Raw genomic sequence first — 21,398 nt, 5'->3', positions numbered from 1 at the left:
ACTAATGTCTTCCTTTCTGGGAGGATCTGTGTGCGCAGACTGTGACACATCATTCCTTACATGGCATCAGGAACAGTGTGCTTGCTAATTCTTTTCCAAGTCTGTTAATCTTTAAGGTATAGGTACATCAGCAACATCTTGAATCAGAATGCTGCAAACAGTAACAGCCACTGATCATGCCAACGCTGAGTAGCTGTGGGCACATGCAGCTTTGAGAGAACATTTGTCAGGAAGAGCAATCTGAAAGTTTGAGCATTCTCAGAGCTGTAAGAGAGCCAGCTGCTGAAATAAACAGCAAGGGAGGGTTTAAAATCAAAACTTTGAATATTGGAGTCGTCAAAATGATTATGCAGTGTGGCAATGAAAGGATGTGACCTGGAACTGATCTCTTTCCAACCTCCCACCCCTACTCAGTGGCAAAACTATGAAATAGCTACAGTTAGTTATACTTAAAACAAAACAGCAAAGTTTGGAGTACTGCTGATGCAGTGCTACACTACAATAGCTGGAGATAGAATACTACAAGCTATAGTGCAGCCTCTACCTCATGAAGCAGAAAAGCCAGATTACAGAGATTTTGAAGGCTTGGGAGAAATATTCTGAGCCCTGTATTGATGTTGCTTACTTGCTAAGAAGATTTCCAGGGAGAGGGTGACTATTAATCAGTTTGTGACTGTACTGATGCATCACACTGAATCCAGAGAGTTTGCACAATTGCAATAATGCCCAAGAGATAGACTTGACAAATTTCAAGGTGAAAGTGAGGACTGCAGAGGTTGGATACCAGAGTCAAGATTAGAGTGATGCTGGAAAATCACAGCAGGTCAGACAGCATCCGAGGAGCAGGGAAATTGACATTTCAGGCAGGAGACCTTCATCAGAAAGGGCTCCTGCCCAAAACATTGATTTTCCTGCTCCTCGGATGCTGCCTGGCCTGCTGTGCTTTTCCAGCACCACTCTGATCTTGATAAATTCCAAGATGAACCTGTTGAAAGATATCAGCTGGAAGAGGAGAAAATTATTTAAGAAAACTATCAGCGTAGCCATAAGCTCCAAGGTAGTCGCTCAATCTGTAGCTGGAGCATATTAAAGTGGGAGAACCAATGAGGCTTTGTATTATGCAAGGATACGTTACAGAATGAATTAGAATAGAGAAATATTTAAGGAAACGTGGTATAGATGGAAACGGTAATGTCATTGGACTAGTAATGCAGAATCCAATTAGCGCTGTGGGGACATGGGCTCAAATCCTACACTTTGTGGGCGGCACGGTGGCACAGTGGTTAGCACTGCTGCCTCACAGCGCCTGTAGACCCGGGTTCAATTCCCGACTCAGGCGACTGACTGTGTGGAGTTTGTACGTTCTCCCCGTGTCTGCGTGGGTTTCCTCCGGGTGCTCCGGTTTCCTCCCACAGTCCAAAGATGTGCGGGTCAGGTGAATTGGCCAAGCTAAATTGCCCATAGTGTTAGGTAAGGGGTAAATGTAGGGGTATGGGTGGGTTGCGCTTCGGCGTGGACTTGTTGGGCCGAAGGGCCTGTTTCCACACTGTAAGTCTAATCTAATCTAATCTAAAGACTCGATGGCAAAATTTCACAGGAGGGGGGCAGCATGGTAGCTCAATGGTTAGCATTGCTGCCTCACAGCACCTAGGACCAGGTTCAATTCCACTCTGGGGTGACACAGGAGTTTGCATTTTCTCCTTGTGTTTGCATGGGTTTCCTCAGGATACTCCAGCTTCTTCCCACAGTCCAAAGATGCGCAGGTTCGGTGGACTGACCATGGGAAAATACAGGGTTACAGGGATAATGGTAGAAGGGTGACCTGGGAGGGATGCTCTTTGGAGGGTCAGTGTGGACTCCATGGGCTGAATAGCCTGCTTCCATACTGCAGAAATTCTACCAAGTGTCAGCAGAAAGACCAAGGGTCAGAGGGTGGAATTTAAATATTGTGAAGATCACACCCAGTGTGGGAGAAGCAATGCTCTAACTGTTAGCAGTTGTAGCCCTTTACACAGGGTGGCTTAGCTAGTAGTAACAAAGCAAGCAGATGAAAATGGCTGCTGGAGAGATGTCAGACAATAAAACTTGTAAATCATTCTGCACTCTACAACAGGGGCCATTTCAATGTCTAAAAGCTGAGGAATAAAGAGTGACTAGGAGGAGGATGATAGCAGAAGCACAACACTGAGCACATGTGAAAGGGTCACATAGACACTGACGCTTTGTTCAACATCACAAGGTTCACAGACCCAAGAGAAATTATTCCAGATAGAGCCCTCAAAAAGGTAAGCTTCAGGTGATATCATGGAATGGCCCTCATCCCCAGAGGATAGATGAAGCTAAGAGCCCACTGTAATAGGAAAAACAATGATCTGGAACTCCGGATAAAGGAGAATCCGCTCATCTCCATTAAAGACAGTCTGAAGTTGACCAGTAACTTACTCCAGAAGAGGGATGCAGCATTCCACAATCACTAATTGAAAAGTTTCCTGTTGAACAGATTCTTAAAATTCTAAACATTTTCACGCATCTTTGATCTCTTCCTAGTAGCTACCATTTCAAAGTGATGTGTGCGCTAACTCAAACCAGCTGAGCAGCACCTAAAACACATATGGAGAACTGGAAAAGGGAATTATTAATAAAGTGACAACTCCCACAGACTGAATTAGCAGCTTGTAGACAGGGAAGGATCTGAAAAAGAATGAACATGGATTCCAAAGGATTTCAATAAATCTTTAATGAGCTCTCATTACACATGCTGACACTGTTGAAGAAACTTTACTACAACTTGCCAAGGAGAAAGTGAAGACTGCAGATGCTGGAGATCAGAGCTGAAAATGTGTTGCTGGAAAAGCGCAGCAGGTCAGGCAGCATGCAAGGAGCAGGAGAATCAACGTTTTGGGCATAAGCCATTCGGCCATTCCTGAAGAAGGGCTCATGCCTGAAACGTCGATTCTCCTGCTCCTTGGATGCTGCCTGACCTGCTGCGCTTTTCCAGCGACACATTTTCAGCTACAACTTGCCAAGCCAAGTTATTCACCACCCTCAACATGACGGATGGTCACTGGTCAGTGAAGCTGGATGATAGCAGCTGTTTTCTGACCACATTCTCAACTTTAGCTACAACACACTGGTTAGACCTCAACTGGAGTATTGTGAACAGTTACAGGTGAGTAGAGGAAAAATGTGAACACATTGCAGTTTGTGCAGAAGCAATTTCCAGAAATGGCTCCAGGAACAAACTTCAGTTATGAGGTTGGTTGAAGTTGGGATTGTTCCCCTTGGGGAGAAGGCAGAGGAGATTAGATTGGGGCTTTCAAAATCACAAATGAGCTAGATATCGTAGACAGGGACAAACTATTCCCACTTAAAAGAACAAACAAGAGTGCACAGATTTAAAGTACTGTGAAAACAGCAAGTGTGAAGTGACAGAATGGTTTTTCACACAGCGAGTATAACACACGTGGAAGACATGACCTGGAAAATGCAGAGGCAACAGAGGAATTCGAGAGAGCATTGGATGCAAAAAGGGGAGAGAGAGAGAAAACATGAGAGTGGCACAAGATAGTGACATGATTTTGAACAGCAGGTTCAGGCACAATGGGCCAAATGGCCTCTTCCTGGAGCTGTAACAAACCCGATTCTGAGAATAAGGCAGTCAGCATGAGAGAGTCGATGATCATTCCAAAGTGGAAGGCATTGTGGATGATCTATTCGTCTATGAACGTGGAGTTATGATGGAAGGAGCATGACCGACCACAATCAGAATCCAGTATGACTGCTGGGGACAGCTCATTGCAGGAGCTTGAAGCTGAAGAAAATGAAGCAATTGAAGGTCTGCATGGTCAAGTACACAGGTCACATACTGTCAGTACAAGGACTTCATTGGTTACTGACCCACAACAGGGACACAGTGACCAAGACAAGATCAAGACCTGCAGGATCTAAAGATGACGTAAAGTACATGCAAAGACCGACAAGGTGAAACAGACTAAAGTTAACAGTCGTGTTGACGAATGATAGTTTTTATTGTTGAGCATGTACTTGGGATAATTTATAATTATAAATAATTGCACTTGCTTCGACATTTAAAAGGATATTTGCAGGAATTCAATGGCATTGGTGTACTGGCTGGTGACGTCTAACTCAGCTGAAAGGGACTTTGTATCTAACTCTGGCAGATGCTAAACACGAGAAAGTGAGGACTGCAGATGCTGGAGATCAGAGCTGAAAATGTGTTGCTGGAAAAGCGCAGCAGGTCAGGCAGCATCCAAGGAGCAGGAGAAGAGCCCTTTCTGAAGAAGGGTGCATGCCTGAAACGTCGACTCTCCTGCTCCTTGGATGCTGCCTGACCTGCTGCACTTTTCCAGCAACACATTTTCAGATACTAGACACACCAAGGTGACAGCAGAGGTGAAGCAATGACCTGGGACTTGCTTACATGGGGCTGGAGTCTTTAAATGCCAAGTCAGTCTGTTCCTTGAAGACCATTTTTCAGGTTGTCACTTTGGGCAAATGGATGATAAAGGTTGGAGGTCACTATTTAAACTGTTCCTTGAGAGGAAAGTACCAAATTTCCAGCTGGCAGGGAACTCTGAGCAGGTAGATCACTCATGATCCCAATGTATAGCGGGGTAGGGGGGTGAACAATCTATTCTTTTGGCCTTATGATCTTAAAAGGAAAAGCAAAAAAAAAGCCCATAAAAACCCTTTGTGCTGAACTATAAATTTAGATAGTAATTAATTTCTCTCAATATGCATAAATATAGAATTAGTTTGCTAAAATCCATTGTTAAGAAGTTACCATAGTATTAATAATGGACTAATTTATCTCAGGCCTGAAAACTTTAATTGCTCAGGAGGTAGTTTGTGCAAAAACAGAAACTCTTGGATAGATGATGTGACATGAGCACAAGCAATGACATTAGCACACCAGATTGTCAAAAGTTGTTTACAAAGATTATTGTAAGAAACACTATAATCCCTTTTTCCCACAATTACCATGCTAAGGTGACCCTTACAACACACACACACACACACACACACACACACACACACAGAGATTCATCATGACAAAAGCTTTGAGCAGGAGTTCCGCAAAGCTTTCGAGGACGTCAACCAGTCGGGCGTCATTAGTCTCTTGCACTTGAAGATCAGAAGATTTACATGACCCTTAGCCTTCATTTATTTTGTGGGAAGATTTTTTGAACTGAGAACAGGATGAACTTCTGACTGTTCTATACAAAGACTCATCTCAGAAAAAAATCAGAATGAACCCTTCCCTGAGAACATTTACATATCTATGACCTTTGGAGAGTATCTGCAGTCACTATTGTTGCTTAGGGCCATTCATTAAATAATAAAACTTCAACTCAAGTGATCAAAATGCTTAACTATGCCTAAAACAAGGGTTCCAACAAATCCCATAGGAACCTTCAGTGTAATAACCAATGAACACATTAAAAATATAATCTAAATGGGACATGCAGATTGCCACAAAAGCTTGGATATCGTTTATACAAATCACCAACTTCCTGCAGGCTATTTCAGTCACTTGAGAAAGCCAGCTGGAATGATGAAGAAAATAAGAAAACAACAGATTTTCTGCAGTTAACTAACCAGGAAGAATGGGAATGTTGGGGTAGAGAAGAGTGAGGATGACAACACAAAAATACTAAAAAAACCTTCAACCGGAGGAGGGTGTAACAAAACGTGTCACTCAGCATTTGATTAGAAATGTTGTTAAATTAAATTATTGCCTTCACCAGCTCTTCACTGCCAGTGCTGCTCTTTTGGACATTATAGCTCCAAGTAACTAAATATTCCATCATTGAAGATTCAGAGACTGTATAACAAAAAAAAAGTGATTTGTAAAAATTGTTCAAAACTTTTATTCCTGGAAAATAATTAGAATTGTTTCTATTTAAACAAAAACAAAAGATACTTTATTTGATGGTGCAGAGTTCAAACATCTTGGAACTTTCCCCTCAGTCAGAAGGTTGTAAATTCAAGTCCAGGCCAGGATTTGAGCTCCAAAATAAGACTGCTGACCACTGCCGTGAGAATATGGGGTGTGCTGTTGGACATACTGTTTAATGAGCCATTTTCATCATTTCAAATGGATATTGAAAAATCCCAGGAACCGAAGAGAAGAGCATGGAAATTTATGGTGTCTTTTTCTTTAAAATGCATTCTTGGGATGTTAAAAGGCAGCTGTTTAACAGCTAAGCCTTGGGGAGATGATGGGGAGCAATTGTTGTGGCAAAATGCAGTTAAAGGGAGCAAGTCCGTTTGACCCAGTGACAGTGGAAAAGGCAGGTTTCCCAAACAAATAAAAACTGCAGATGCAGGAAATCTGGAACAAAAGCAAATTAATGGAGAAACTCTGGCAACATCTGTGGACAAAGTAGAGTTAACATTTCAGGTCCAGTGACTTTTCTTCAGAACTAAGTTTCCAAGGAAGGATGGGATGTGATCTAGAGATGTTGCTGTTCCTTTTGCCTATTGCTAAGTAGGTCTTGGCAACAGAGTCTGTGGGAATTCAGGAGATTAAGTGAGCTTTATAGATCTTCAACCAACATCTCAAAAGAAAAGCAGCTTACTCAGCCTGGAGTACAGGCACAGGTTCAGCAAGCACTCACTCACTATTGAGCTGCATCACATGACTATTGCCGCTAATACCTGTTTACTCCTTGGAAACATTGGGACTTTATTGGTTAAGAGTGACAGGGGAAAGCTATGTGCTAGTCTAACTCGAAATCTCTCTAGTATTCAACATACATGTTGCACTCGTGCAGCCCACTATAACTAGTTGCTTCAAGATGGCAGACATATAGAAACTTTGATGACCAGATGCTGGGTTTCACTCAGACGTTGCTTTGTGCTCAAGTCCACATGACATATCAGTGGATGGTGCTTACAGCATTCCTCAGAAATACCCTTGTCAGACCCAGATAAATGTTCTACCATGGATTTGTGGGACTATGACATCAGTCACCATTTTCATTTATTTATAAAATAGACACTACCTTACAAAAAAAGTTGAGAGATAAATACCTTTCATACATTTTTCAAAGATGTAGCAGATCACTGCAAAGACACTGTCTGCAATGAACTCAGCCTCTGGTCAAGTATGGGAAATATTCTTCAAAATGGATTGATGAACTTAAATGATCAGTATTGGGACTCCATCCAGAGTTTGTATTTTGTAAGCTCTCGTTTTGTTCCAAAGCTACAGGGGTCAAAATCCTTCAATGGCTGTTAGTCTGAACAGAGAGCGATGTTCATCACATGTTAACATGTTTATGACACTCATTTTCCATATTTTCCCCGATTTGTCATTTGCTGTGCTGCGTCAATTATTTCTGACAATGATTTACTTTCCATTCAACTCAGTGGCAAGTACAAACAGAAATGGTCTGATACTGTTACTTCTGAGCAGGTGGTTTGGGTTAAAATTACCTCTCACGCAGGATCGGGTTTCAGTGCACCCACTTGAAGTCATTCAGTTCTCCTGCAATATTCAATAACACCTACAGCATGACACGAAGTCTGCTGCAATCTACTTCACCCACTTTGTATTAGGAAAAGCAAGTTGCTTACAGTCACACTAAAATAAATCAAGAAATTGTAGTATACAAGACAGCTCAGAGTGCTAAGATTGGGTAGGGTCCGGTTTGGAGGAAGGGTCACTGGACCTGAAACGTTAACTCTGATTTCTCTGTACAGGTGTTGTCAGACCTGCTGAGTTTTTTCAGCAACTTCTGTTTTTTTTTGTTTCTGATTTACAGTATCACAGTTCTTTTGGTGTTTAATTTGCTGAGATTGTCTGCCTGATTTACAAGTACTGTGCCAGGCTGGGACACTGATCAAAATGAACTGCAGTCAAAAGCAGTAAAGCAACGTGTGAAAAATCAAAATTCACTTGTGGGATGCGAGTGTTGGCGGCTGGACCTGTAGGGCTGAGTACCAACTGCTGCTGCCAATCATCCTTTTTGAGTTTAAGAGTTTGTTTATTCGTGAGGGAATAGTGTGAGAGAGCGTCTTAACAAAAAGAGCGACACAAGATAATTTATCACAGGAGAGCAACAAGCCCAGTTAGTATTAGTTAGTTGTAATTATGGCTGCAAATGTGTTGCTGGTCAAAGCACAGCAGGTTAGGCAGCATCTCAGGAATAGAGAATTCGACGTTTCGAGCATAAGCCCTTCATCAGGAATAAGAGAGAGAGAGCCAAGCCGGCTGAGATAAAAGGTAGGGAGGAGGGACTAGGGGGAGGGGCGATGGAGGTGGGATAGGTGGAAGGAGGTCAAGGTGAGGGTGATAGGCCGGAGTGGGGTGGGGGCGGAGAGGTCAGGAAGAGGATTGCAAGTTAGGAGGGCGGTGCTGAGTTGAGGGAACCGACTGAGACAAGGTGGGGGGAGGGGAAATGAGGAAGCTGGAGAAATCTGAATTCATACCTTGTGGTTGGAGGGTTCCCAGGCGGAAGATGAGGCGCTCCTCCTCCAGCCGTCGTGTAGTTGTGTTCTGCCGGTGGAGGAGTCCAAGGACCTGCATGTCCTCGGTGGAGTGGGAGGGGGAGTTAAAGTGTTGAGCCACGGGGTGATTGGGTTGGTTGGTTCGGGCGGCCCAGAGGTGTTCTCTGAAGCGTTCCGCAAGTAAGCGGCCTGTCTCACCAATATAGAGGAGGCCACATCGGGTGCAGCGGATGCAATAGATGATGTGTGTGGAGGTACAGGTGAACTTGTGGCGGATATGGAAGGATCCCTTGGGGCCTTGGAGGGAAGTGAGTGTGGAGGTGTGGGCGCAAGTTTTACATTTCCTGCGGTTGCAGGGGAAGGTGCCGGGGGTGGAGGTTGGGTTGGTGGGGGGTGTGGATCTGACAAGGGAGTCACGAAGGGAGTGGTCCTTGCGGAACGCTGATAGGGGAGGGGAGGGAAATATATCCTTGGTGGTGGGGTCCGTTTGTAATTATGCCTATAAGGATCCAGGTATATCACTTATCTCGAGTGGGACTCTTATGCAAGATTAACCTGGTGCTTCTAAAGTTACAAGTAGAGGAAGGAGGAACAAGAGTTCCTGCTCCACGATTCAATACGATCATAGTGATCAGATTTTAATCTCTACTCTATATTCCTGCATATCTCCAATAATTTTCATTCTCTCTAAACAAGAATCTATTGCTGCCTTAAAAATATTTAAAGGTCCTGCATCCTCTGGTCTTGAGGAAGAGAACTCAAAAACTCAAAAGGTTTTTCCCTCATCTGTCTTGAATAGGTTAACCCCTGATTTTTAAACTATAACACCTTGCTCTCCATTATCCCAAAATGAAAGTTCTTTCAAAATCCAGAATTAATAGATTCGGTGGGGCTAATGCAACATCAACATTAACTCTTTCCAAACTGTCACTTCATACCACCGTGTAATTTGGTATTTGTCTCTCATTCCAACTTCATCAGGTATTCATGCATAAGCCATTGAATTAAATGCAGTGTCTATAATAGATAAGTAAATTGTGGAGACGAGGGTACTCTATACCAATAGCGTGAAATGGTTTTGTAGCAAAACCAACAGCTAGTTTTTCTCATCATGCCTTGATCTTTCTGCCAACGTTCACAAAGACACGCTTTGGCGTCTCATTCCTGAATTGCATTGCCACTATTACTTGGTCTGAAATTAAATCTCAGCAATATCTTCCAAGTCAAAAGATGAAAAAGGGATCAAGCCAACTGGTTTGTTGCTGTGCCATGAAAAAAAAACTTGCACTGCTGATCCAGACCAGTTTGACCCTCAATGTTATTTCCATATTCTCCAGGTCAAAAAATTTTAAAACCAAAAAACAAACCCTTTAGTGCCAGTAATTGATACAAGAGCTAGCTTTATTCCAGTACAAGTGAGGGCCATTAAAATTGGCCTTTCCAAGGTGTAACACCAAATTAGTGTTACAAGAATTGAAACAAGTTGTCTGTTACCTTGTGGTTGGCTGAGGGACCAAAAGCAGCTCCAGGGAGGGGACGCCAAAGAATTCAAACGTTACAGCTCCCTGGGGGTTAAGCAAGTTGTCACTTGAATCAGAGATGATGCAGTTGACACTGCAACATTCAAAATGGGTTCTTTTAATAATTTTACACTTTGGTTGGATGCTGAAGGAGGTAGCCCAGTTGGCTAAAAATGCTAACTTAAAGCAAAAACTGTTATTTGGGATGGAGATATTTTTCAGTATTTAAGAGGCACTGTTATGAACAGAAAAAAAAAAGCAAGAGAAACTCAGCAGGTCTGGAAACATATGTGGAGAGAGAAACAGAATGAACATTTCAAGTCCAGTGAACTGCTGTCTTTAGTTCAGATGTCCAGCAGTTTTCTTTTATATTATTACCGTACTGAGACCTGGCTTGGCTGAAAATATGGAGCTTACAACTGTCAATGTTTGTATAGTGCCCATTGTGCTGTAGGGAGATTAATCCCAAAGTGGCTTAGAGATTTTCCACAGCAGGCATAAGATCTAAATGTACTTTATCAGAAGAGTTTATGGGGAGATCATGGAGACCAGATTTCCACAGGTCATTAGTTATCTAAAAACTAGAAAACCATGGAGCTTTTTCACAGGGATAATAGGGACTCCAATTCACAACCGTCTTTCATCCTAATTTCAGAATTTGTCACCTGTCAGTAGTTCCTTGATCTCTCTCATTCCTCATGCTACCTTCCATTTCCAGGCGTTACGATAAGATAATGTAACGTGCCTCCCCAGACATTTAAATGAAATGCTATTTTCTGGAATAACAACATTTTCACAGGATGATGCAAAGTTAAGAAAGTACTGTCAAGAAAAAAAATAGATTGGCCAATATTTAAATAATTTATTGATAATGTAATTGGACTCTACATTCTCAAAAAAAAATCACTATCAACACCCAAACTTGGTTTTAATGAATCTGGAGTAAAGGTAATTTTGTTATAAAAACTAATCTTAATTTTAAAAAAAACTGAAAAGATTACATGAGGATGACAAAAGTCAGTCTCAAAGTACTGAACTCAAATGGCTAGTGATATTGTTGCTTCAAAAATAAGACTCTCTCTCTCCCCACCCCCCCCACCCCCCCCCCGCAGCTTCTTCCTGAGGTAGAGGTGTTAAATATTAGCTCCCTTTATCCTGGAGCCATGGGCTATACTTTTTTTAAAAAAACAAAAACAAAAGGATCAGTTCCTAAAGCATAAGCTTCATACACATATCACTCCCCTTAAACCGCTGGCTTCAGCAAATCAGTCTGGTACACTTAATCAGAGCCATTCAGCACAAAAACTGACCCTTTGGTTCAACTCATCTGCACTGACCAGACACCCCAATGTGACCTAGTTCCATTTGCCAACATTAGGCCCATACCCCTCTTAACCCTTCCTATTCACATACCCATCTAGATGCCTTATAAATGCTGTAATCGTATTTTGACCACTTCCTTTGGCAGCTCATTCCATACACACACCACCCTCTGCATGAAAAAGTTACGCCTCGGATCCTTTTTAAATCTTTCTCCTCTCCCCTTAAACCCATGCCCTCCTACTCGGGGGGGGGGGGGGGGGGGGGGGGAAATCTGTCTATTCACCCTATCCATGCCCTTCATGATTTTATAAACCTCTATAATGTCACCCCTCAGCCTCAGAAGGGAAAAAGGGACAGTCTATTCAGCCTCTCTTTATAATTCAAATCCTCCAGTTCTGTCAACATCTTTGCAAATCCTTTCTGCACCTTCTCAATTCACATCCAATCAATCATTTGTATGAATGACAAAAAGCAATGGACACACACAGACACACAATTCAGTTCAAATCCAGTCCTGATCAGCTAGACTGAAAGATGTCAATTCATGGCTCAGTTGGTGGAACTTCTGTTTAATAATATCCTGACCTGGGAGGTCAAAGAAAATCAAAAGGTCTGAATTACAACATAGAATGTTACAACGCAGTACAGGTTCTTTAGCCCTCTCTTACGCCAACCTGAGAAACTAATCTGATGCCCATCTAACCTACACCATTCCATTATTATCCATATGTATGCCCAATGCCCATTTATATTCCCTTAGTGAGTCTATAACTGTTTCAGGCAGGCCATTCCAGGCCCTACTGAGTGAAGAAACTACCTCAATATCTGACCTAAATCAATCACCCCTCAATTTAAAGCTATGTCCCCTCATGTTAGCCTTCACCATCCAAGAAAAAAGACTCTCACTATCCACCATATCTAACTCAGATTATCTTATACATCTCAATTAAGTCGCCTTCCAGCCTTCTCTCCAACAAAAACAGCCTCCGTTCCCTCAGCCTTTCCTCATTAGTCCTCCTCTCCATACCAGGCAACATCCTAGTAAATCTCCTTAAACTTTTCCAAAGCTTCCACATTCTCCCTATCATGCGGTGACCTGAAATGCACACAATACTCCAGGTGCAGTCTTACCAGTGTCTTGTACAGCTGAAGCATGACCTAGTGGCTCAAACTCAATTCCCTACCAATAAATGCCAACACATCATATGCCTTAACAATCCTATCAACCTGGGTGGCAACTTTCAGGGGTTTATGCACCTGGACACAGAGATCTCTCTGTTCATTTACACTGCCAAGAATTTTACCATTAGCCCAGTACTCTGCATTGTTACCTTTTCTGAAGTGAACTACCTCACACTTTTCCACATTAAACTCCATTTGCCACTTATCAGCCCAGCTCTGCATCTTATCTATGCCCCTCTGTAACCCATAACATCCTTTGGCACTATCCACAACTCTGCCTATCTTAGTGTCATCCGCAAATTTACTAACCTAAAACACAACATATAACCATACCTTCCAATGAAATACACAGGGAACCTCTGCCCCAGATGGTTAATCTTTTAGCTAATAATCACACAACACCAGGTTATAGTCCAACAGGTTTAATTGGAAGCACTAAGTTTGGGAGCACCGCTTCTTCATCAGGTGGTTATGGAGGACACAATTGTAAGACACAGAATTTATAGCAAAAGTTTAGTGTGATGTAACTGAAATTATACTTTGAAAAATACCTCGATTATTTGTTAAGCCTCTCATCTACTAGAGTGACCATGATAGTTTGACTTCTTTCATATGTAAATCACAAAATTCTTTAAAAGTTACATTCTCAGGTTAACTGTAACAATTAGTGTCAAGTGGGGATGGTGATAGGAACAATACTCACTTTCATGATTGCCATTTCATACTGAGAGGAGGGAGGTTGAGAGGAACGCAGTTGTGCTGTAAGCTGGAGGGATGTGGAAACTGGCTGAGACTGACCACAGTGCGGCCTTTAAGATGAAAGCACTTGAAGTAAACCAGGGTGAGGTAACAGTATGTCGAAGGCCATTTAGCAATTGTTGTGGATTTAAGTTTGAAGGATTGTGGGTAGCTGATCTTTTTTGTTTTAAACAAGAAATCCAATGAATCAAATCAATCAGAACATTTTTTTGGCAGTCACCTATCTGGTGATATCTGATTGCTCACTGGGTTCCATGCATTTGGCTTTGAGACGGTGTCAGGTTCTGTCTCCCGCTTGGATATTGGTTGTAGCAGTGGGGTGGGGGAGCTGGGGGAGAAAAATGCCAAAAGATCAATTTCCCGCTCATGGTTGTTGTGGGTCCAATGTGACGCTTGAAGTCCTGTTCTAGCTGCTCTCACAAGAGAAGCCTCTGAAAGAATTTTGCAAGATTTCCCAATGAGTTCCAGCACAAAAAGAAAGCAGCCCAGCAACAACTGCATTTTGGACAACACCTTCGGTCCACCAAATGAGCAACCCATATCCAAATGCAGCAAAATCTGTACAATACCCAGACTTGAGCTGACAAATGGCAAGTCACGTTCTTGCTGCCCAAGTGCTCGGCAATAACCACTTCCAAAGAGATAAATTATCTATTGCTTTTTGATATTCAATGATGTTAGCATCACTGAACGTCCCTCTATCAATACCCTAGAGCTTATCACTGACCAGAGACAGAGTTGGATGAGCAGTGTAAATACATCGTGGCTATAAGAACAGTTTAGAGGCTAGGAATGCTATGGTGAGTAACTCTCATTCTGACTCCCCAAGCCTGTTCACCAGACAAGGCACCATTCAGGTGGGAGATAGAATATTCCCCACTTGCCTGGATAGGTGCAGCCCTAACAACGTTCAAAGCTGGACAACATCCAGGACAAAGCAGCCAGCAGGATTGGCATCACATCCATAAAATTAGTTTCCTCAACCAATGCTCAGTAGCAGTGCGTACCACCTACAGGAAATTGACTAAGGGTCCTTAGATACATCTTTCAAACCCACACCCAGTACCATCTAGAAGGACAAGAGTTGCAGTTACATGGGTACACTACCACCTTTATGTTCACCTCCAAGGTGCACACAATCTCTACTTGGAAATATCTCACGGTTTTTTCATTATTGTTCAGTCAAAATCCTGGAATTCCACCCCTTACCCCAATAGGGTACGCAATTGGCTTGACAGTAAGAAATAGAATGGTGGTAGAAGGTTGTTATTCAGATGGAGACCTGAGACAAGTGGTGTGCCACAAGGATAACTGCAAGGTCCACTGTTAATCATTTATATGCACGTTTGGAAGAGAATATTTGATGCATGGTTACTAAGTTTCCAGATGAAACCAAAAATGGATTAGCGGTCAGTGAAGGAAGTTATCAGAGTGTACAACAGTATTTTGATCAACTGGGTCAGTGGGTTAAAGGTGTAGCAGATGGAGTTTAATGCAGATAAATACAAAAGGTGTTGCATTTTGGTAAAGCAAACCAGAGCAGGACTTATACAGTCAATCGTAGGGTTCTGGGGAGTGCTGTCAAACAGAGACCAAGGGATGTAGATGCATAGTAGTTTCTTGAAAGTGTAGTCACACATAGGTGTTCTGTACGCTTACCTCCATTGGTCAGAACATTGAGTATAGGAACTGAGATGTCATATTATGGCTCTACAGGATATTGGTGAGGCCACTTTTGAAATACTGTGTACAATATTGGTCACTCTGCTACAGGAAGGATATTATTAAACTGGAAAGGATGAGAGAAAGATTTACAAGGATGTTGCTGGGACTGGAGAGTTTGAGTTAAGGGAGAGGCTGGATAGGCCTTTTTTTCTCGAGGTGAGGAGGTGGCTGAGGGCTGATCTTGTAGAGATTTAAAAGACCACGAGGGGCACAGATTGGGTAAAGAGACAAGGACTTTTCCCTGGGAAGTCCAAAACTCGAAGACATAGGTTTGGAGTGAGAAGGGAAAGACATTGGAGACACCTAAGGGGCAACTTTTTCACACAGAGGGTGGTGCGTGGATGGAGTGGGCTGCCAGAGGAAGGGGGAGGCTGGTACAATTACAACATTGAAAAGGCACTTGGACAGATACATGGATAGGAAAAAGGTTTAGAGGGATGTGGGCCAGATGCAGGCAAATGGAACTAGGTCAGTTTAGGAAACCTGGTCAGCATGGACAAGTTAGCACAGAAACAGGCCTATGTGACTACAACTCTAAATACAGCAATCAATTTCTCTCAAACAGCAAAATGAAAGTGTTAGAACAATCTTTTAGTTGAAGAATTTGTTGGTGATGGGATAAACACTGGCCAGGAAACTGAAGACAATACACACAATAAAAAAAAGCCCCAGGCTTATTCTAACAGTGCAGCCATCCCTCAGTACTGCACTGGAACTCACCATCTAGAACCCCGAGCTGAGAAAAGATGCCAACTAAGATGCCTCAAGTTGTTCAGTCACCCAACTGTTTCATAACAGTCACCTGACCTTGTAGGAACAAAGTCTCAAACACACGTGCTCAATCTAACATATCCACGCTTCCTAAAATCAGACTCTCACTCAAAGATGTTCCAACACAATGATTGCAATCAGTACATGTTAAACTGGCACGAGCCCGTACATTCTTCTGGATTGCTTTTCATGGAAACAGATGGAATTTTGTTTCTAAACAAAGATATTACTTTAATAAAATGGAAGTGACAAAAATAAACTGAATGTCAATGTCATTTTGAATGGTATATATACTTGCTCTTTATCCAGAGTTTATACAGCCCAGTCCCGAGGCTGTGTTTATAGAACAGTGAAGTTCACAGGAACATCAAGCTCAGCTCACCCAATCAAATCAACTTTTAGTAGATACTTTTCTTAAGCTCCAACTGGCACTGCTCACTTTTCTCACCATCGCTACTAAAAACTAAAGTTACATGCTGGCCAAATCCATTTGAACCATTTTTAAAAGCACACAAATTGCAGAACAATTGGCGATGGTTATTCTCTTTTTAGCTACTTCGAACAGCCCAATGAAGGAAATATACAATCTGACAGAAACAAGCCACTTGACCTAACTGTTATTTTTAATGTCCTATCTATTTTCTTCCTGTCAATGTTTTACGCTAATTATATAACTTCCTATTCTTGACACCATGCGAATAGAGTTAGAGTCAGATGTACAGCATGGAAATAGACCCTCAGTCCGACGCGAGCATGCCAAACAGATATCCCAACCTAATCTAGTACCATTTGCCAAAAATTGGCCTATATCCCTCCAAACTCTTCCCATTCATGTTCCCAACCAGATACCTTTTAAAATGATGGACCAGCCTCCACCATTCCCTCCCACGCACTTCCTTCACTCCATACGCACACCAATTTTTGCATGAAAATGCAAAAATTGTCCCTTTGGTCCCTTTTATATCTTTCCCCTCTCACCCTAAATCTATGCCGGCTAGTTCTGAACTCCACCACCCTAGGGAAAAGACCTTGTCTATTTACCCTATCCATGCCCCTCATGATTTTATAAGCCTTTATAAGCTCACCCTTCAGCCTCCGACACTCCAGGGAAAACAGCCCCAGCCTATTCAACCTCTCCCTACAGCTCAAACCCTCCAACCCTGGCAACATTCTTGAAGAGATTCAGAAAAGATTTACAAGTTTCACAAAATCCTTCCGACAGGAGACCAGAATTGCACACAATATTCCAAAAATGGTCTCACCAACGTCCAATACAACTGCAATGCAACATCCCAACCCCTATACGTAATGCTTTGACCAATAAAGGCAAGCATATTAAATGCCTTCTTCACTATCCTATCCTATCGCCCTGTGACAACACTTTCAAGGAACAATGAATCTGCACTCGAAGGTCTCTTTGTTCAGTAACATTGCCCAGGGACTTAAGTGTTTAAATCCTGTCCTGATTTGCTTTTCCAAAATGCAGCACCTCACATTTATCTAAATTAAACTCTGCCACTCCTTGGCCCAGCTGATTACGTTTCCATTGTATCCTTTCTCATTGCCTTCTACAATGTTGGTGTTGGTAAGTTTGCAGATAACTGCATCTTCAATGTTCACATCCAAATCATTTATACAAAATGACAAAATGCTGTGGACCCAGAAAATCTTCACTGAGTCAGTCTTTAAAGGCCAGTGTATGTTTCCCAACAGCCATATGGTTCTACATTCTAACTGCCCTTTGACGAAGCAGATTCACCCAAAATCTTGATTGCAATTATCGGTCACACAATACATTTATGGCTCTTAGTGACACTCTACATGAGAGAATCTGCCCTATATATACACCTGATAGAATTTCCTTTATAATTTTTAAAAAATTTCCATTGGGTCACTAGTCATAGAAACACAAAAATACAGCGTAGTACAGGCCCTTTGGCCCTCGATGTTGTGCCAATCCAAGCCCACCTAACCTACACTAGCCCATTATCCTCTATATGCCTATCCAATGCCCATTTAAATGCCCATAAAGAGGGAGAGTCCACCACTGCTACTGGCAGGGCATTCCATGAACTCACAACCCGCTGTGTAAAGAATCTACCCCTAACATCTGTCCTATACCTTCCTCCCCTTAATTTAAAGCTATGCCCCCTCGTAATTAGCTGACTCCATACGTGGAAAAAGGTACTCACTGTCAACCCTATCTAATCCCCTAATCATCTTGTTCACCTCTATCAAGTCACCCCTAAACCTTTTCTCCAATGAGAACAGCCCCAAGTGCCTCAGCCTTTCCTCATATGATCTTCCTACCATACTAGGCAACATCCTGGTAAACCTCCTCTGCACCCGTTCCACTGCCTCCACAACCTTCCTATAGGATGGCGACCAAAACCGCACACAATACTCCAGATGCGGCTGCACCAGAGTCTTATACAACTGCAACATGACCTCAGGACTCCGGAACTCAATTCCTCTACCAATAAAAGCCAGTACGCCATATGCCTTCTTCACAGCACTATTTACCTGGGTGGCAACTTTCAAAGATCTGTCTACATGGACACAAAGATCCCTCTGCTCATCCACACTACCAAGTATCCGACCATTAGCCCAGTACCCCATCTTCTTGTTACTCTTACCAAAGTGAATCACTTCACACTTACCTACATTGAACTCCATTTGCCACCTTTCTGCCCAACTCTGCAACTTATATATATCCCGCTGTAACCTGCCACATCCTTCCTCACGGTCAACAACTCCACCGACTTTCATATCATCTGCAAACTTGCTCACCCAACCTTCTAGCCTCTCCTCCAGGTCATTTATAAAATGACCAAAAGATATAGGCGAAGTCGGCTTTGCCATTTGATAAGATCATGACTAATTTGGTAATCCTCAACTCCACTTTCCTTCTTTTTCCTCCAGGATCCTGATCCTCATTGATTAGAAATCAGTCTCTCAGCCTTGCACATACTTTATGACCTCGCCTTCATAATCCCCAGTGGTAAAGAATTCCACAGATTCATTCACTTCTGAGAAAAAAATTCTCAACTGTCTTAAATGAGTGATCACTAATTCTGAGCGGATCCCCTCTGGTCCTACATGCTCCCTCTCCACATCTCCCCTGACAAGTCCCCTATGAATCTTAATAATAAATTGAAAAACTGAGGATGTTGGAAATCAAACAAAAAAATTGCTGAGAAATTACACCTCAGAAGGCTTAATGGATTCAATATTACCTCTTTCTCTCTGTTCAGATGTTTCCAGACCTGTTAAGCTTCTCTAAGGATCGTGTCTGTTTCAATAAAGTTACCTCAGTTTTCTAAACCTGAAAACGTACAGACCCGATCTATTCGACTGCTCTTCATGAGACAGCCCTCCCATAACAGATCAAAATAACTCTAGCCTATTTCATTCTCTCCTGATTATAATCTTTCTCCATGTTGAAATTAATACAATTGTTTATGATGTTAAACTTTCTTTTCAATAGTTTATATTGTCAGGATATTTTTCTGACCAATCAACACTGTAGTGTCTCACTGTAGACCATGGAATAACAGTCCACGTTAGAACCTGGGTCCTTTCGATTCATACCCTAATGTAATAAATGTTGTTTTGATGGGTGCTTGAAAGTTGGCCGATATATATTTTCATTAACATTTCAAAAATGAGTTGTTAACTGCAGTTGAAAAACAGAACAAAGAGGCTTAATTTTGCTTTGTATTTTATATCTTCAAAATGGAGCTGGTGAATGTCACTTCAAAATCAGTACTGCAGATGGTTTTAGCAATTGTTATACATCTGGGTCAACAGAAATTGAACAGGCTTTTTGGAACGTACACAACTTCAGTAAAGTTAGATAAAACATCACTTTAATAATAAATTTACATTTCCGCAGATGCATGTGGTTAAATGCCACGTCCCATAGAAATAATTATATCTGCTCAGAGACACTGAGCCTGAAGGGTTTGGAGAGAATACTAGGGAGGAGTTGAGAGTTCAGATGAAACAACATACTTTGACTTTAAGTAAAAAAACAAAGGATGAGAAAACTATGAATTTTGCTTGGCCCATTACTAGAAAGACTAAGAATATTTTTGAACTACATTACTTCTAAATGCAGCTGCTGCAGGGCATTAAAATTGTATGACATCATCATCCTCAACACTTTGTTCCCATCAGTGGGGGAGACAAAAGGCTGGGAGACCAATGCCAATTCTTTACAGCAGCATCAGGTCAGTTCAGGTGTTCACCACAAGTTACCATTATGACAACCACCCAGAACTCTCTTAGCTGGTGCCACAGGTTTTCCTTTGTCACTTCCCTAATTCCCTTCCATCTTACTTCACATTCTTCCTGGCAATTCTCCCTCACTCTCCATTGTGTGGGGTTGATTTCATTGATTTTTCCTAATACCTCAGTTAAGTTTCATTTCTGCCAGTTAAAATGTCCCAAGATTACAGGTCAACGTGCTTCTCTTCAAGGTAACGGTACGAGAGACTGGCAAAACAATAGCTAACAGGGGAAACCGAATCACAGGTTTGTTACAGTACAGGAGGCCATTCAGCTCATCATACCTGCTGTATCTAACAAACATCTCACCTAGTACCATTTCCTGCCTCCTTCCCATAGCCCTCCACAAACTTTCCTTTTCAAATAAGGATACAATTCCCTGTTAGATGCCTGAACTGAACCCACTTCCACCACTCTCAGACAGTGCTTCCCAGACCCTAACCACACACTGAAAAACACCCACCTCATCATTTTACTACTTAAAAAAAAATACTTCAAGTAAGTCCTCCATTACCGATCCTCTGAACAGTGGGGACCAGTTTCTCAATATTTACTGTCCAGATCCCTCATGATTTTAAAATCTTCAATCTCAATTTCTGGGTCTTCTATCCTCCATGGAGAATAGTCCCAGATTCTTCCTCGATAGTTCATCAGACTTCACTCTTGCTTCTTGGGATGGGACTAAGACATGACATCCTGGCAAGGTACAGAAGAGCAAGGAGCAGGAGTAGGCCATCTGACCTTTCGAGCCTATTCAATAAGATCAGGGCTGATCACTTCCTGGACTCAGATCCACTTACCCATCCTTTCACCATATCCTTAAATCCTTTATTGTTCAAAAGATATCTTAGCTTTAAAGACATTTACTAAAGTAGCTTTAACTACTTCCCTGGGCAGGGAATCTCAGATTTACAATCCTCTGGTGAAGAAGTTTCTTCTCAATTCAGTCATAAGTCTGCTCCCCTTAATTTTGAGGCTATGCCCTCTTATCTAGTTTCACCCACCAATGGAAACATCCTCTCTACTTCTAACACGTCTATTTCCTTCATGTGTTTCTAGAAGATCCTCCTTCATTCTTCTGAATGCCAATGAATATAATCTCAGTCTACTCAGTCTCTCCTCACAAGCCAACCCCCTCAACTCCAGAGTCAACCTGGTGAATGCCCTCTGTACCCCATCCAGTGCCAGTACATCCTCTCTCAAGTAAGGAGACCAAAACTGCACAGTACTCCAGGTGTGGCCTCACCTGGTAGTACATAAGGAAAGCAATTTAAGGATACATTTACTTAAAAGTACACATACTTCATTACAATGCCCCTTTATAATTAAATGTTACAGATAAAGAATTAGACT

At 42.1% G+C, this 21,398-nt stretch overlaps 1 protein-coding gene across 1 annotated transcript in view; it reads right to left on the bottom strand.

Moving 5' to 3' along the window:
* Positions 1 to 21,398, bottom strand: part of ano1a (anoctamin 1, calcium activated chloride channel a) — a 200,217-nt gene that overhangs the window by 99,526 nt on the left and 79,293 nt on the right. The gene's annotated exons all lie outside the window — the stretch shown is intronic.

Source organism: Hemiscyllium ocellatum, chromosome 18 (genome assembly GCF_020745735.1).
Source record: "Hemiscyllium ocellatum isolate sHemOce1 chromosome 18, sHemOce1.pat.X.cur, whole genome shotgun sequence".
Classification (NCBI taxonomy): domain Eukaryota; kingdom Metazoa; phylum Chordata; class Chondrichthyes; order Orectolobiformes; family Hemiscylliidae; genus Hemiscyllium; species Hemiscyllium ocellatum.
Note: the sequence above shows the minus strand (reverse complement) of the source record. Positions and strands in the feature narration are given on the sequence as shown.